This window comes from Aethalodelphis obliquidens, unplaced genomic scaffold (genome assembly GCF_003676395.1).
Source record: "Aethalodelphis obliquidens isolate GAN/ISIS:26980383/991018 unplaced genomic scaffold, ASM367639v1 scaffold3, whole genome shotgun sequence".
Classification (NCBI taxonomy): domain Eukaryota; kingdom Metazoa; phylum Chordata; class Mammalia; order Artiodactyla; family Delphinidae; genus Aethalodelphis; species Aethalodelphis obliquidens.
Genome location: NW_020837947.1, coordinates 19,569,333 through 19,585,491, shown reverse-complemented (window position 1 = coordinate 19,585,491; position 16,159 = coordinate 19,569,333). Strand labels below are relative to the sequence as shown.

At 39.0% G+C, this 16,159-nt stretch overlaps 1 pseudogene; it reads left to right on the top strand.

Moving 5' to 3' along the window:
- Positions 1-3,631: 3,631 nt before the first annotated feature.
- Positions 3,632-4,330, top strand: LOC113605791 (39S ribosomal protein L48, mitochondrial pseudogene; annotated as a pseudogene).
- Positions 4,331-16,159: the final 11,829 nt, after the last annotated feature.

Genomic DNA, 16,159 nt, shown 5'->3' with positions numbered 1-16,159 from the left:
TCTCAAGTTAGGCATCGTTTTGTTATCTTTTCAGTCATAGGATCATCATCAGCTCTGTGTACTGATGGAGTCTAAAATGTAGCTTCTTCCTGTTTCAGTCTCTCTCTCGTATTACATATGATATATATAAACATATATATCATTTTTTCCCACTGTATCTTTGAGATAGACTCGCAGACGTGGGATTGCTAGATCAATGGAAAATAAATATACATGTAATTTGGTTGTGTTTTGTCAGATTTTCTCCATGTGGGTTATATAATTTTGCAGTCCCACCAACAATGCATTACAGTACTTGTTTCCCCACAGTCTTATCAAAAGAGACTATGGATTTTGCCTACTTGATGGGTGCAAAGTGGTTTCTTAGTGAGTTAAAATTTGTATCTCTCTTAATGTGAGTGAGACTAATCATTGTTTCCCATGCTTAAAGTCCAGTTGAATTAATTTTTGTGTGAACTGCTCATTCATTTTTTTGCTAATTTTTCCTGTGTTGCTGTACGTGGTTTTTAAATTCTCAGTTTTTAGGAGTCCTTCATGCATTAAGAATATTAGCCTTTTATTTATCAGTTGCCAAAATGTTATATCCAGTTTGTCACTTGTCTTCGGACTTTGCTGATGTTTCTTGTCATTCAAAAGTTTTCACGGTTATGTTGTCATATTTATTAATATTTTAGGTTGCTCCTGCATTTTGAATTACCTGTGCTATTTACAATCCTTGTTTCATTTTTTATATTTGTGAGTCCTTTCACTTTTACATTTTTAACTCAAAATCAATATGTAAAAAAATTGATTTCTCATCTTCCACCTCTCACTAGACTCACTTTCTTCTCTTGACTTCCTTATTTCTATTAATGGCTCCCCAAAATCTCTTTGTCATTTGAGCCCCAAATCTCCAAGTCATTCTTGATTTCTTGCCTTCCCTTTTCACTTCTGAATAGATTTCTTAATTCTGTTTGTGATTTTCTTACCTGGTAGGGGAGAATTCCACAGAATATAAAGATTATAGAAAAAGTCACAAAATCCAGCCTCATTTAGGATTAGATTTCGAATGTGTTTTGGTTTAAAACTACAATGAATCAAATGTAGTATTTACTGGTCAATAATACAAACTGGAAGAATATTTTGATTTTTCCTAAGTATGATAAATCAGTTCAATCAATGATTAATAAAACTCAAATTCTCTGAATGGGTTTTAGAAAAAAAATAAATCAGTGAGAAATAAACTTTTCAACAGCTTAGGTAAGATACACAACCCAGGACCATGCCTGTTTCTGATGAATAATTAACTCAGGTATGGGGCACCTGAGTGGCATACCTTGTTTGCTCTAAGAGCAAAAATTCCTGAGTAAAATGGTCCAACAGTTACCAAAGTATGATTCAGTAGGAGCCACCAGCCTCAAATCTGCTAAAGGTTACATGCAATTTGTAGAAGAAACCTTGAGAACAAAATGTCTTAGACCAAGAGTATGTGAATAAGAGTTTGGTGATTGGTGCCACTTCCACATTTTTCTTTTTTTTTGCCTATAACACCCAATAAATAGGCTTATTTTCTTTTTTAAATTATTTGATGTTTTGAAGTTCAGTGTGGGAAACCTGTGGTCAATTTATATAAGCTAGTGCTTAATTTCTAAAAGAAATCCAGATGTCCAGTGTCATTTGGTAACTGATTTTCTTAAGGCAAAATAAAGCTTGTGGAGAGCAAATATTAGAATGTTGACAGTGGCTTGTGTAGATGATAAAATCGGTGGTCAACAAGACCAGAGTTTTATTTTCATGACTATTCAGAATAGTTCATATGTTTCTAGGATTACTGATGCATCCAAAAATTATGAGCAAACATACAAGTAACACTCTCTCTATCAAGAGAGTGTTAATTTTCTTTCATGTCAAAAGAGCAACATCTTTCTTGATTTTAGTTTATCGTCTACATTTGAAAGAAAGCTTTTAACAATTGTCAGCCATTGAGCAAAGTGAGTTTAGCTTTAAAGAATGAATTAAAAAAGCACAGTTCTGACAAAAAATAGCAAACTACTTAACCAATAATATTTAGGAATAGAATGAGAAAAGTCTTAGACTTAAAAATTTGAAGTTCAAACTGATCATTGATTAAGAAAACCTGTGAAAATGAATGATTATTTATTTGTGTGATTTCACAAATAATGATAAAAAATAAATGCCCAAAGATATAAGGACATAATGTAAACCAAAGTAAATAGGCTCACTATTTATTGATAGTTGATTTTCTACTCAACATTGTTTGACTTTCTGTTGCTGTGCATTACTCTACCCCAGATTATTTTGTGCCAGTCAGTGCTATAGCAATTTGTACATGATTTGTGGCTGACAAACAAGTGACATGCATAGAATCTATTTTAGCCCTGGTCGTACACTGTGATTGATGGAGAAGCAGTGACACAGTTTTCCCCAGTTGTCTAAAAGGTAGACACTGGGATCCTAGACAAGTTAGCTATATTTAACTTTGTATGCGATTATTTATCAAGCATCAGTTTATAAACATTACCCAACATAAATGAAACCAGAGTAGGACATTCATGAATTATATTATTCCAAACTGAATAACAGAAATTAAACAAAACAAAAACAGAATCAAAAATAAGTCTAAAACTTTTTATTCCCAGGGATGCCTATTTCTATCAACATAGTAAATTAGATACCATAAATGACTCTTGTGATTGAAACAATTAAAATTCGGGATAAAATGTGCTTTGAAAACCTTTTAAAACACACTGATAAAAAGGAAGGAATATGCAGAGGCAAAACCAAAGTTACATGGGAATGTTGGGGGGCAAAGGAGATGGATACAAGTCCTCAGAACTGGACAAAGCAGAGAACCTAACAAGAGACTTATGAATAAAGCTGGAACCCTGGAGAAGTATATCCTTTACATGCTTAGTATAAGGTAAGTAGGAAAGAAACCTCATTGTGAAGAAGGGGAAAGCAAAGAAACTTAACTCTGCTTACCGTGATGTGGGGTAGAGGAAAAAAACTAATCTCATCTGAGACTGTGTAACTAAATTCAGCCCTTGTGAATATGTGTGGGCTGGACTGATTCTATCTCTGTGGTCTGAAAAACCTCAAGCAGCATGTTTAAAGTGTTCCTTGTTTGGAAGTGATCCCAAGCTAGGGACGCAAGCAAATATAATTTACCTTCGGAGAAACTTCACTTCAACCCAGCCCTTGAAGCATTTTTACAGAAAAAAATTCCAAGGAAAGTGAGCTGCCGATAGTCGAAAATCACAAAGCATGTGAAGTCAGTCCCACGAGAACAGGTGGGACAAGAGACACTCTAACAGACCCACAGGGACTTTGGGATTATCATAAATTGAATATGAAATGGAATATGTCTAAATCAATTCAAAATAAGCTTGAAAATTCGAGCAGACAGGACTATTAAAAAAAAACCTCCCTAACAAATAGGAAAAAGAATCAAATAGAACTTTTAGAAATTTAAAATGTACAAAAAAAATTAAAAATCCTATGGACAGATTAAATGTCATGTTAGATAGAGCTGAAGAGAAAGAAACTCTGTGAAGTGGAAGATAAAACTGAAAAAATAGAGTGTTTTCGGACGCCCAGCGGTCGCGGCAACTTGGGCCGATCTTCCGCTGGCACAATTGCAGGCCGCGCAGCAGCAAAGGATGAATGGAGCTCTGGGAAAGGCACTGTGTCTGAGGAATGACACCATTTTTAAGCAAGCCTTTTCCCTCTTGAGGTTCAGAACCTCAGGAGAGAATCCCCTCTGTTCTGCAGGTGGCATTCCTGAGCATCAGTCGGCACTACAGGTCACAACCTATGCACGGCATTGGAAGATACAAGCACCTAGTTAAAGCACAAGAGTTTCTTTCTCTTTTGCTTCCTGCTCAGCCCAGGAAGAAGAGGGGAAACGTGGAAGTGAGACCCATTAATCTGGGGACAGATTATGAATATGGGGTTTGAAACATTCACCTGACTGCAAATGTATGGCCCTGGCAGAGAGTTATGCCCGGTATGTTCACAACCTCTGCTACCATCTCTCCATTAAAGTTGAGGAAAGTTATGTGATGCCCACCAAAACCGTGGAGGCATTTGCAGTTGCAGGTCCAAGGCAGCAAAATGCTCCTGGACTCAGTTCTTACCACCCATGGGCGAGTGGTTCAGATCAGCGGTTGGAGCTCTACATTTGCAGAGATTTTCCTGGAAATAATCCAAAACAATTTTCCTGAAGGAGTCAAACTGTCAGTGAGGGAGCACACTGAAGAAGACTTCAAGGGAAGGTTCAAAGCCCAGCCAGAACTGGAAGAACTGCTAGCCAAGTTGAACTAGCTCACTGCAGACCCTTTCAGGCCAGCACTGGTGATACTGAGTGGCAAGGGGAAGAGCTTCCTGGGTGGCCAAAGTTAAGGAGGAGACCCTGACTCTCAATATCATAAGTACCCATGTCCACAGCCAGGGGTGCCTCCTCTCCTCTGTGGAGGAGTGCTTGCCGACTGTCACCACTTTCCTTTGAGCCAACCCTAGGTATCTTCCATCTAATAAAAATCTGCTGATGATGGATAGATGTGTGTGTATGTGAGAAGTCAGTCCATCCTGTCGAGTGTATTTAACTAAGGGATTCAACTTCTCTTTGCCTGGTGCTTTAGCATATAAGCATGTCCCCCTTCAGTATTTCTCCAGTTAGAGTGAACTCATCCTTTAAATCAACCTGGCGTGGAGTCCCTTTAGTGAAGCAGACAATCATAAGTAAACTCTCTGTGGATAGAAGGCATAGGGAGGGAGATTTTGTATATGAAAAAACCCTCCAGGTAGGATCAGGGTCTGTCCATAAGTGAAAAAAAAATTACCTTGTGGGGTAGTGAGTGACCTGTCATAAGTATGCAGGTAGATGTTACATAACTGCAAATTAGGGTTGCCTGGAATGAGTTGAAGCAAAGAATTAAAGGTTGATCTTGGTCACGTGTCAGAAAACTACTGCTTGTGAGCCAAATCCCAATAACTGCCTATTTGCTTTTTAAAAAGAATTTATTGAGATGAAATTCACATGTCACAAAACGAACCATTTTAAAGTAAATAATTCCGTGGTATTTAATGCATATGCAATGTTGTGCAACCTCTATCCAGTTCCAAAACCCCATTGCCTGTTTTTGTAAATAAAGGTTTATTGGAAGAGAGCCCTGCTCATTCACTTACAAAAAAATAAAAACTGAAAAAATAGAGAATATAGGGACTTCCCTGGTGGCGCAGTGGTTAGGAATCTGCCTGCCAATGCAGGGGTCACGGGTCGATCCCTAGTCCAGGAAGATCCCACATGCCGCGGAGCATCTGGGCCCGTGCTCCACAACTGCTGAGCCTGTGCTCTAGAGACTGTGAGCCACAACTACTGAGCCCACGTGCTGCAACTACTGAAGCCCCCGCACCTAGAGCCTGTGCTCCGCAACAAGGGAAGCCACAGCAATGAGAAGCCCACGCACCACAGTGAAGTGTGGCCCCCGCTGGCTGCAACTAGAGAAAGCCTGCACACAGAAACAAAGACCCAATGCAGCCAAAAATCAATCAATCAATAAAATTAAAAAAAAATAGAGAATATAGATCCAAAAAGACAAAATGAAGCAAATTATGAAAAGCAAAATAACTACTGTGCTTATGGAGGATAAGAGTGATATATATACATATATAATGTGTGCTTATGGATTATAGGAGTGGTAGGATATATATATATATACACATATACACATATAGTGTATACCTTATATATAATTTCAGGGATAAGTAAGAGAAACAAAATGGAAGAGGCAATAGCTAAGGGATAGTGAATGAAAATTTATCCGAATTGTTGAAAGACACCAATCCTTACGGGTAGGAAACCCAGTGAACTGCAAACAGATTAAGGTACTCCACTGTATACTAACTAGTCTGTCTGCAAAATACAGGTATTGGGTTTCTCACAATGTCACAAGCTGCAGCTAAAAGTATGCAATGACCTCCATTATGTTTCCAATATTCCCTTAGTGCTTATGAGCCTTTAGGGGAGTTTCTAGGAGTAAAGTTTTCTGTGACCAGGGGCAATGCAGACTTGTGAAAGGTGACTGAGAAAAGCAGAAGTGACAGGATCCTATTGTGGAGGGGCAGCCTTTGGGTATGTTTCATCCCTAGCATGATCATCTTCAGACATTCATGACTGCTACAGAGAAAAGGAGAATTTGGTTGTCAGGAAGACCTAAGGAATGAATGTGCTCTGCCTTACATTGTCCCTTAGTGCAGTCAGTTAATATTATGCTAATATACCAGTTTGGGGACATTTGGGGGTCAGAGAAACCTGTGCTCCATAAATTATAGGCTGTATGTTTAAGTTTGACCAAAGTTTTAAAAAATGCACAATTATTTATGAGTTGCCGGAAGAGCATAGAAAGGAATTGAATATTTGCATGTGTCTGTGAAATAACCCAAATGCTGTGTTAGGGACTTTATATGCATAGGTGTTTAACCACTGACTGTCCTACTGACTGTCCTACGGAGAGCTACGAGGCCATCAGTGCTCAGAGAGATGCCAAGTACTTCTGTTGTTTACTGACCAGCAGCATCTTTTCTCTTCCTTTCTTGTAATACTACCTGAATTTCTTTACCTATCCCCTGTGTAGTTTGAGTGACAACGGCCCCACTCCAGTTCTTGAGGTGGGCTCTGATTGCTTTCAGTTAACTTGAGTGTCCTCATTTTCTGGGGGCAGTACTTACCCTGGGATGGTCCAGTCAGTGTGCCCTGGACCATCGCAGGGAAGGCTGGGACTTGGGCCCCTTCTCTTCCATGACTGGGTGTCCCTTGAGGACAGGGAGTTTGGAACTGGGACAAAGACTTTTTTCTTGACCAGACTCTAGACAGACTTCTCTGAGCCCAACTAGACCCTGTCTTGAACATCTCCTCAAGACTCAGTTTTAGCAAGAATCCTGCAAATTCAGGTTATCAAGAGAGACTCCTTCACCCTCACTATTTGATCACCCTCAATATCTAACCAAATTTCTCATCTGTCACCATCTCGCAGGTGATATGTGATCACCCTGGTCTGCCTTAAGCAAGAATACTCTCAGGGAGGTTTAGGCAGAATCCCCTTTTCCGCTGATGTTTCCTCTTAGTAATTTTCCATCCACTGACCCCCTCACCTTGCTTCTTGGCTATCAGTCCTTAGTTTTCCTTGTTGTATTCAGAGTTGAGCTCAATCTCTCTCCCCTACTGCGGAACCTCATTGTTATAGTCCCTATAATAACAATAGCCTATTGCAATAGTCCTATGTCTGCCTTACTGTTGTAACAAGTGTCAGGATAATTTTTTTCTTTAACAACTGCTATAGCTACCTGGGGGAGCCAACGGGAGAAAATTACAGAAAAAGAATGCAAAAGTTCAGATGACATGGTGAACCTCTGGACAACCTGGCTTGGGACCAAAATTTTTTTCTGACCAAATCTTTTTTTATTTTCTTTCTTTCTTAAAGCACTTTGGATCAGTTCTGTTCCTTTGATCTGAAATATTCTGAACTAGTATTAAATAGGAAATGGGATATTAAAATATGGTTCCCTTTGAAACCTGTACCTCTTGCTCACTGTACAGCTTTCCAAGTCATAAGGACAATTAGAAAAAAGTAACTCTCCATCCACTTGACAAAATAACCTCAAAACAAAGATCCTAATCCATCGTTTGCTCTCACAGTCCTGGTCCGTAAATGAAGAAAGAAAATACGGAGTTAAAATTAAATATATAGTCTAGTAGCAATTTTTATTCTAGTTGTTTATCTCGTCTCTTGACAGAGATAGGCAGAACAGGAACTAAAGGCTAATCAAGACTCAAAAGAGGAAAGGACTGAATAAAAGCAGAATAAAACTAAATCAAAATAGTTTGATATTGGATTTTCTACTTCTACCATTTTGGAAAGCCAGGGTGTTTCAGCTATCAAGAAGGTAGCACTTGTGGATTGATTTTGCTGGTTAAGACGAAACCCGAATTCTTTTGTTCTAGAGAAGTAATTTACACTAAACACCAGAGCCCCTGGTCACTACAAATAGCTGTTATACACTCCAAGTCAGAATAAAATCCACACATTCATAGTCATTAGTCCATGTGGACATTTGAAAGACACTTTTCTTTTAACATCTGTATTGGAGTATAATTGCTTTACCATGGTGTGTTAGTTTCTGCTTTATAACCAAGTGAATCAGCTATACATATACATATATCCCCATATCTCCTCCCTCTTGTGTCTCTCTCCCACCCTCCCTATCCCACCCCTCTAGGTGGTCACAAAGCACCGAGCTGATCTCCCTGTGCTATGCGGCTGCTTCCCACTAGCTATGTATTTTACGTTTGATAGTGTATATATGTCCATGCCACTCTCTCACTTTGTCCCAGCTTACCCTTCCCCCTCGCCTTGTTCTCAAGTCTATTCTCTATGTATGCATCTTTGAAAGACACTTTTATGGGCCCTTTACCTGAAGGGCTCATATGCCTCAGGTGCCTTCACTGAACTGCTGAATATCTATTACTGACATTAATTTTAGCAAACAGTTTCTAAGCTATGACAGAAATTTATTTTAAGTACTCATCATTCTGATAGGGAAAGAATGCTCCTCAAATTTTGTAGACAGAAATCAGAGGTGCAGAGAGAGATGAAGTGCCCATTAATATCAGAAGCTGACAAGGAGAGTTGTATGATCAGCTGTCTTTGTAGAAGTTCAAGTCTTTTCTTGGTGTTTCCTCTGCTTGCCCTGGAACCACCGAATTCACTCAGATATTAGAAGGTACCAAGCCATAGAGGGGAGACCCCAGGAGAAGCCCATGAAGTGGACAGAACTATCCCCAGGCAGGTGTTCCCTAAGGAAATGAATTGGATGCTAAGATCCAACCTTGCCAACTAGTAGGAACCATCTTTGAATGTAACAATAGGTAAGGGTCTACTGCCAGGAAGTTACTTTCTTTTGGTAAAGCCTGGTGCTTTGTCTCCTCAAGTTCAGTGGGGTGTGTGTGTGTGTGTGTGTGTGTGTGTGTGTGTGTGTGTGTATAAGATTCACCTCAAGTCACAATTAGCCTTTGAATACAGAGAAATTTAAGGTCTGCATCTATACTCATTTCCACAGCAACAGGATGATTTTCCCCAAGCATTGGCCCCAAATGTCAATTTGCTATTTTACTCTAAATTTTAAAATCATATCTTAGGTAATGCTAATTCCATTTGTAACTTTTCAGAATTCTAATAGGCATAAATAACCCTAGACCACGCTGTAGTGAAAAACGTAATCAATTAACTCATATCAATTTGGGAAGATATAGCTAAAGATAAAAGTAAAGAGCTGAAAGACATTTCCTCGTTTGTTTGTTTTTTGCTTTTTTCTTTTAAATATGCTTTATTTTTCCTCAGGCATATAACAGGACACTTGAATAAAAAGTTATGGTAGGGTAGAAATGTGCCTGAAACACTACAATGGCAGAGACATTGCTTATGTGTTAGTACCTTGCCAGATGTTGATGACACTGGATTCAGTCACATGCTTTCCAGGGTTGGGTAATTTTTAGTGAAATCTCAATTCTAATTTTGTTCTGTATCAAGGATCCCCGAAAAATATGTGCTCAAATAGTTCCCCTTATTGAAAAGCATCTATAAGTTTTAAAATATCAAATTCGATCACAAACTGTGTACATAATTGCTTTTCAAAGCTATCAGAGATTTTTGCTGTCATTTGATATTCAAAACTTTGAAAGGATTTTCTTCTGAACTTCATGACCGGATGATGGTAGTAACAAGACAGTATTCATTATGCTTCCTCTCTTGAGTCTCAGAGAAGAACAATAATAATCTTGAAAAATGATACAGAAAGCGCATGCCATTCTTAATTGTACACATAGCAAACTATCCAGGATAGAGCTTTGTACAGTCTGTAACGCTCCACAGGAATTTCTGAAAACAGCTGGAGGTGTTAGAATATTGAGGCCGGGAGCCCTGAAAACAGCGTGTAGCTAATGGCTCCATTCAAAGGAATTGTCACTTCTCTCTTGTCCTTTTCATTAGCCACTGCTTCTCTTCTGTATTGCCAGTTTCATTTTTCCTCCAGGCAAACATGCTGTAAGGCATAAGAGAAGAGGGTGGGAGACTAATTAGTGTGTCAAGGGGAACTAGAAGGTACGGTGAGAAATTCAGAATCTCATTTTCTTTTCACGCCCTTAGAATTGATTTTGCTGTCACCATTTAAAAAATAACAGATGGATGTAATTCTATTGTTTGATGGAGATAAAGTACTTTCTTCCTCTCTATATATAATTTGCTGCAAATTCTATTAACCAAGTATATATTTCAGAACCAAAATTATGAAAAATTTTGAAGTCTTAAATAGTTTAATTGTGGCTATGAAATGAATTGATTTGCATTTGTTCATATATGTAATTACAAGTCCAGATAGAAGTAAATTAAAAGATATGTAATCAGATTAGAGTGCTTGCCAGCAAAGTAATGATTTTTAAAAAACTATGCATTAGGGGAAAACTTTGCAGTCTGCTATTAAAAGCATCCCATTTATGACATTATTTAGTTGCAGATTGAATCAGAGGTAAAGCTTTGTTGTTTGTTTTTAATACACCTCTAGACTCCCATCCTGGTAGAAAGTCTTGTTTATAGTGTGGTTTGTGACTGCTGACAGAAAGTTTTCACAGGTGAACTCTTATTAATGCCTTCTTGTTTTCTTACTGAGGAAGGTGATAGGCAGGCACCAGCTCTTTCTGTGAGCTACCTTTATTTAATACTGAGAAGCAGGTGATTGATTCCTTTCCCTTGTTATCATGTTTTGATTGATATTCACATCCTCCCCCATTGGATGTTGGTGATATGAAAAAGTTAGACTCTCTTGCCAGGGCCTCGTTAATCTGCGGTGTTAGGTATTGATTAGGTGAACGTTAACCCTACACTTCAGTTTCATACTTTGTTTGATTTACTGGTTTCTGCTCTTTTCTCTTGTCCTAAGTGATCAATTCTGTTGTAGGCGTGTTTGTTTCCAACGAGACTGTTTTCCTACAGTTTGGTTTGAAGAGATTTATTTATTTCTCATCTTCTTCCTCTGGAATGGTAGCTTGATCTTATTTTACTTTATTATTTATATTTATTTATTTGCTTTAATTTGGTGTCAAAGAATTCTTGGTCTTCCTTTTGTTTCCCTTTGCTTTATTCTAGAAAGTTATTTTAATAATGATACCTTGTGGTTGGTTAACAGCAAACTTTCACAATATACGAATGAAGGCATTCTATTCTTCTTTCTACTTGGAAGGTAGACTTTCTTTCCTTCTTTCTTTTTTCCTCTTCCCTTCCTTCCTGTCTCCCTCCCTCCTTTCTCTCTCTCTCTCTCTCTCTCTCTCTCTCTGTCTTTCTCCTTCCCTCCCTCCTTCCTTTCTTTGCCTGGCTTCTTTTCCTGGCCTATTATATGCCAGGTCTGCTTTGGGAAACATATTTCAGTTCTTAATAATGGTTGGGAAAACTACCTGAAGGCACTGGATTATGAATCAGGGTCCAGTCCTCATACCCATAAACCTCAAAAAGATCAGACAGGCCAAAGGGGAACTAGGCAGGAGTTCTGTAAGGAATCAATAAAATTTTCTCCAAGTCCCTTTGAAGTCTGGTTTTCATGATCATCTGTGGAAGGCTGGACCAACATCAAGTCTTGTTCTTTTCACAGGGCTTTTAAAAACTGGGTTGAAAACCAATGGACTTTTATCAATTAAAAATAATTGTCTGCCTTCTCCAAAGGGAACAGAGAAGGGAAATTGTTAGAAGTTAGAATAGAAGAACTGGGGAAGTACTAAGTGAAGAACGAGGGTGCAGTAAGGAGGGAAATCCAGGAGGCTGAGGGCTGGTGGAGAAGCACAGGAGCTGACCCTTGGATCAGCCTCATGGGGGCCTCGCCCTGGCTGAGTTACTCTGGGCACATCCCCTAACCTTTCTGACTTCCAGTTTCTTCCTTCATGAAAGGGAAAATAATAAGTGCTTCCCAGGGTTTTGTGAGGATTAAAGGAGATAACATTTACCCTTGACTATGCCTCCTTTGAGGGCAGAGACTTTTGTACCTTTCTGTGCCCCAGAATGTAATACTGGGTTTGGCACCTAGCAGGTGCTCAGGAAACAGTTAGTCAAAACGGAGGGAAGGACAGGGAGCCCAAGAGTAGGGTATAAGATAAGTGGATCAGGACGATAAGCAGGAAAGCAAAAGGGGAAAAATGGAAAAAACAAAAAAGGGTCGGTGAAGCATGGAGGGCTGGTCAGGACTCCAGGTTAAAATTGTGAAGTATCCCCAGAGCCACCATCCTCTCTTCTCACGTCTCCTGGGGAGGGGATCTTCTGTGGTCTTTTTCTAAAGCCCATCAAAATCTAAACTGCAGAAACAGGATAGAAGTACATAGTGCTAGTACTGGAGGTAAGGCGTGAGTTTGTAAGCCAGCCCCCACTACCCGACCCTGTCAAACGCTGACGGTGGTTTGTTCATATTCCCATCTCAGCCCACACATTCATGAGAACTACAGTTTCAGTGCCACTTACCCGCACTGATCCACAACCAACAAAATTGTCCTGTGTCATTGTCTTATTTATTTAGGCTAGCAAACACTGCGAAGTGGTAGTCAGTTTTGTTTCTTGTTTTCTCAGTGATTTTTATTAATCTTCATTTGACACCTTGAGGAATGCTTATGGGCTGTAGATGGCCAGTCAGAAAGGCCATCTGATGTCAGCTCGGCCCGCGGTGCCCTGCAGATGAATGTTGGCTGCAGTGCAGTGGCATCTTGGTGCTTTATTTATCAAGATTCGAATAGTTTTCTCAGACTTCACTCCACAAAATCTATGATGTTTTGATGGATTTGGGGGGATCACTCCCTTCTGTTTACATCAAGATCAAGATCTTGATATTTATCATGGAATTTTCTATGAAGATCTAGTTATGATATTAATTATCAGTCTCAAAACTCAAAATAATAAAATCTGTATATGCCAGTAAAAAAGAAGGCAATAGTATAAACAGGAATGGACATTTCATAAATCATCAATATAAGAGAAGCCACCTAATTAAAATACAACTAACCAAGACAACTAAACCTCAAAATAAAATCAAGATATATGTTTAAAAACCCAACATTTTAAACTAAATGAAAGACATGGGCATTTCTTGGGAAAAGAACAGTTAAGTGAGAAATGTAAGTGATATCATCTGATATTTGTCTTTCTCTGTCTGACTTATATCACCTATTAGTATGATAACCTTTAGGTCCATCCATGTTGCTGCAAATGGCATATTTCATTCTTTTTTATGACTGAGTAATATTCTGTTGTATGAATATATGGTATATATATATATATATATATATATACACACCACATTTTCTTAAACCAATGGTCTGTTGGTGGGCACTTGAGTTGTTTCCATGTCTTGGCTATTGTAAATAGTGCTGCTGTAAATATCGGTGTTGCCTCCTCTATTTGGGGCTGTCAGCACAGTAGATCCTCAGTCGTCACTGAGTACTGCATGGTCAGGGACTAAGAAGGGCTCTAAGAAGGGACGACAGCTGCATTGTTTCCTGGTCATTCAGAATGACCAGGGGAGGAGTTCTTTGTGTGAGGTTGATGCATAGGAGTGATGGTATGATCCAGTTTGTAGCTCTCCTTTCCATAACACAGATAAGGTCTATGTTCAAGTCTATCGGTTTCATGCCCTTTGGACATATTAAATTCTCAGAAGATTTTCAGTATGTGAAAATGTCTTTGAATGAGCAATGAAATTTGATCTTTCAGAATGGACATTCAACACAAGAAGAGTGTTAATGAGGGCGGTATGACACATTAGATTCAGTATCGACGAGTTTTAATCAAACACCTACTATGTCCCAGCACTGTGCCGGGCATTTCCAAACAGGACAGGAAACAATGGTAGCTACAGAGGGCCGATGCATAGTTCTGTATCTTGGTTATTGTCGAGGTGATGGTGAGAGTGTAAGGTGTAAGTCCTCCAGTAAATCATGTTGATATAACACCTCAGACAATAGGCTCCTTCTTTTGTTTTTCTGCTTTGTGCATTTTGTAGCCTCCTGGAAATGTCAATGTAAAGTTCAATTTTGGGGAATAATTCACTTCCTCTATTAGACTGATAAGTGGTAGGCCTTTGCTGAAGCAGAGAGAACACACAGCGCCACTGAAAATAAAATGGCCTTGGATTCTATCATTACTTATATACTTGTGACACTGTCTCTTCTGCCTTATAAAATGGGCTTTCCTCGTGCTTTGTAAGGGCTGAAAGGTCATATAGCCTTTGGTTTATCATTCAGAACTCTCAGGGAAGGGTTCAGTCTCTTTTAACAGCATTTTCCCCTCACTACATTAGAAGCATGTCAGATTGGAAAAATCGGGCTAGGATGGACTAAAGTGCTTCCTTTACCTGTGTTAAGCAGCACATTTTTCAGTACTAAAAATACTGAAAAACTTAGTTGGAACATTTGCTCTGAAGGACACTGTGTTCTCCTATATCCCCCTATTTGTCTTCACAGCAGACAAAAAATAGTGAAGCAAATATTTCTCTCCCCTTCATGTAGATGTGGCAACTGAGGCTCAGAAAGATGAGCTTAGTCTCGCCCAAGGTCAGTCCTAGTTTTATTTGTCAGCTCAATAAGTATTGGTTAGTCATAGAGTAACTGGCAGAGCTGAAAATACAATTTGATCTTCTAGCTCTGTGTTTCCCCACTAAGTTAGGTTTCCACTACCTGCTAAATGACTAGGTTTGAAATGTTAATTTGTAAAAGTCTGATTATATAGGATCCCAAACACAAATCTGTCTAAAATGGAAGAGAATTGGCCCCGATTCGGAACATATCTCCCCAGACATTCTCAGCCGAAGCCAGGCAGGAGGTGGACCCTTCCTTTGGAAAGCCATTTCAGTGCATTTCTGAAATGGTATCCATCATCTTTCACATATGGAAATTGACAATGAAGTGATAATATATAAATAGTCCTGGCTTTTTTACAAACAACTTCAGAAAACATTTGCTTTGTTTTTCCCATCATGCCAGGCTTCTGTCTCGTGAATCTTAGAGAGGTATTTCGCCCCACTCTGTAGATGTCAGTTCACTACTTGTGAAAGTTAGTTGGGGGGCTGGCCAATCTCAACCTTGGTTGAACAGCAGAGCAGAACTTTTCCATGGAGGATGGTCATCCTTGGAAAGAAGGGTCTGGGTCAGTGAGTACAGGTAGGGTGTACTATGTTCATTTAACAGGATGGCAGCCTACCAAACTGAGAAGTCTCCTCTCATCTCTAGTAGAAGCACCTGCTCATCAAATCTGTTCATTTCCCCTTACTTTGGGAGGTTAACACGAGGGACCAGTAACAAAAGATCAACAGTATATGGTTTTGAAGAACACTTCTGTGAGTGATAGTGTTTTAAAATGTTGCTTGCCTAAGGTTTCTATCATCGAGCTCCAGCATGAACATTATTTTAGTGACTATGCTCTGCTGAGCACCCTGATAGATGCTGCTACCCTGTTTGGGCTGAGGGAGAGCCGGCAAAGCAAATTGGGCAGGAGGAAGGAGGTAAAGAGGAACTCAAACACATGAGACTTCAAGCTCTCAATTAAGTATATCTGTCATCTTTTCTGATATGTGGAAACTAATATTTGTTTGCTTTTCCATTTATAAAACAGCATCTCATTTAAGAATAATTTCTTAAACAGAAAAATATTCATAGAAGTTCTTTCATCACATCATAGTTACAAAAAAATTTATAACTGTGTTGGATGTTGACTATACTTACTGTGGTGATCATTTTGCAGTACACACAAATACTGAATCATGTTGTATACCTGAAACTAATATGATGTTATACCTCACTTATACCTCAATAAATTTTTTAATAAAAAAATAATATTATTATCCTAATAGTATTCCATTTCTACTGCTTGTTCTAATTCACCCAGCAGGTAAATTGTAGGAGAGAGCCTCCAGGTACACATAGTTCTCTTTTCACAGCCACTCTTTTGTCCCTTTAATTATGGGAGGAGCTCCCTCAGTGCACGGGCTGTGTCTTCAATAGTATGACCTCCCGTCCCAGCATATTGAGTCTTTGCACACAGTGGCAAGTCAGTAAGTGCTGTCATGCATCTGATGGGTA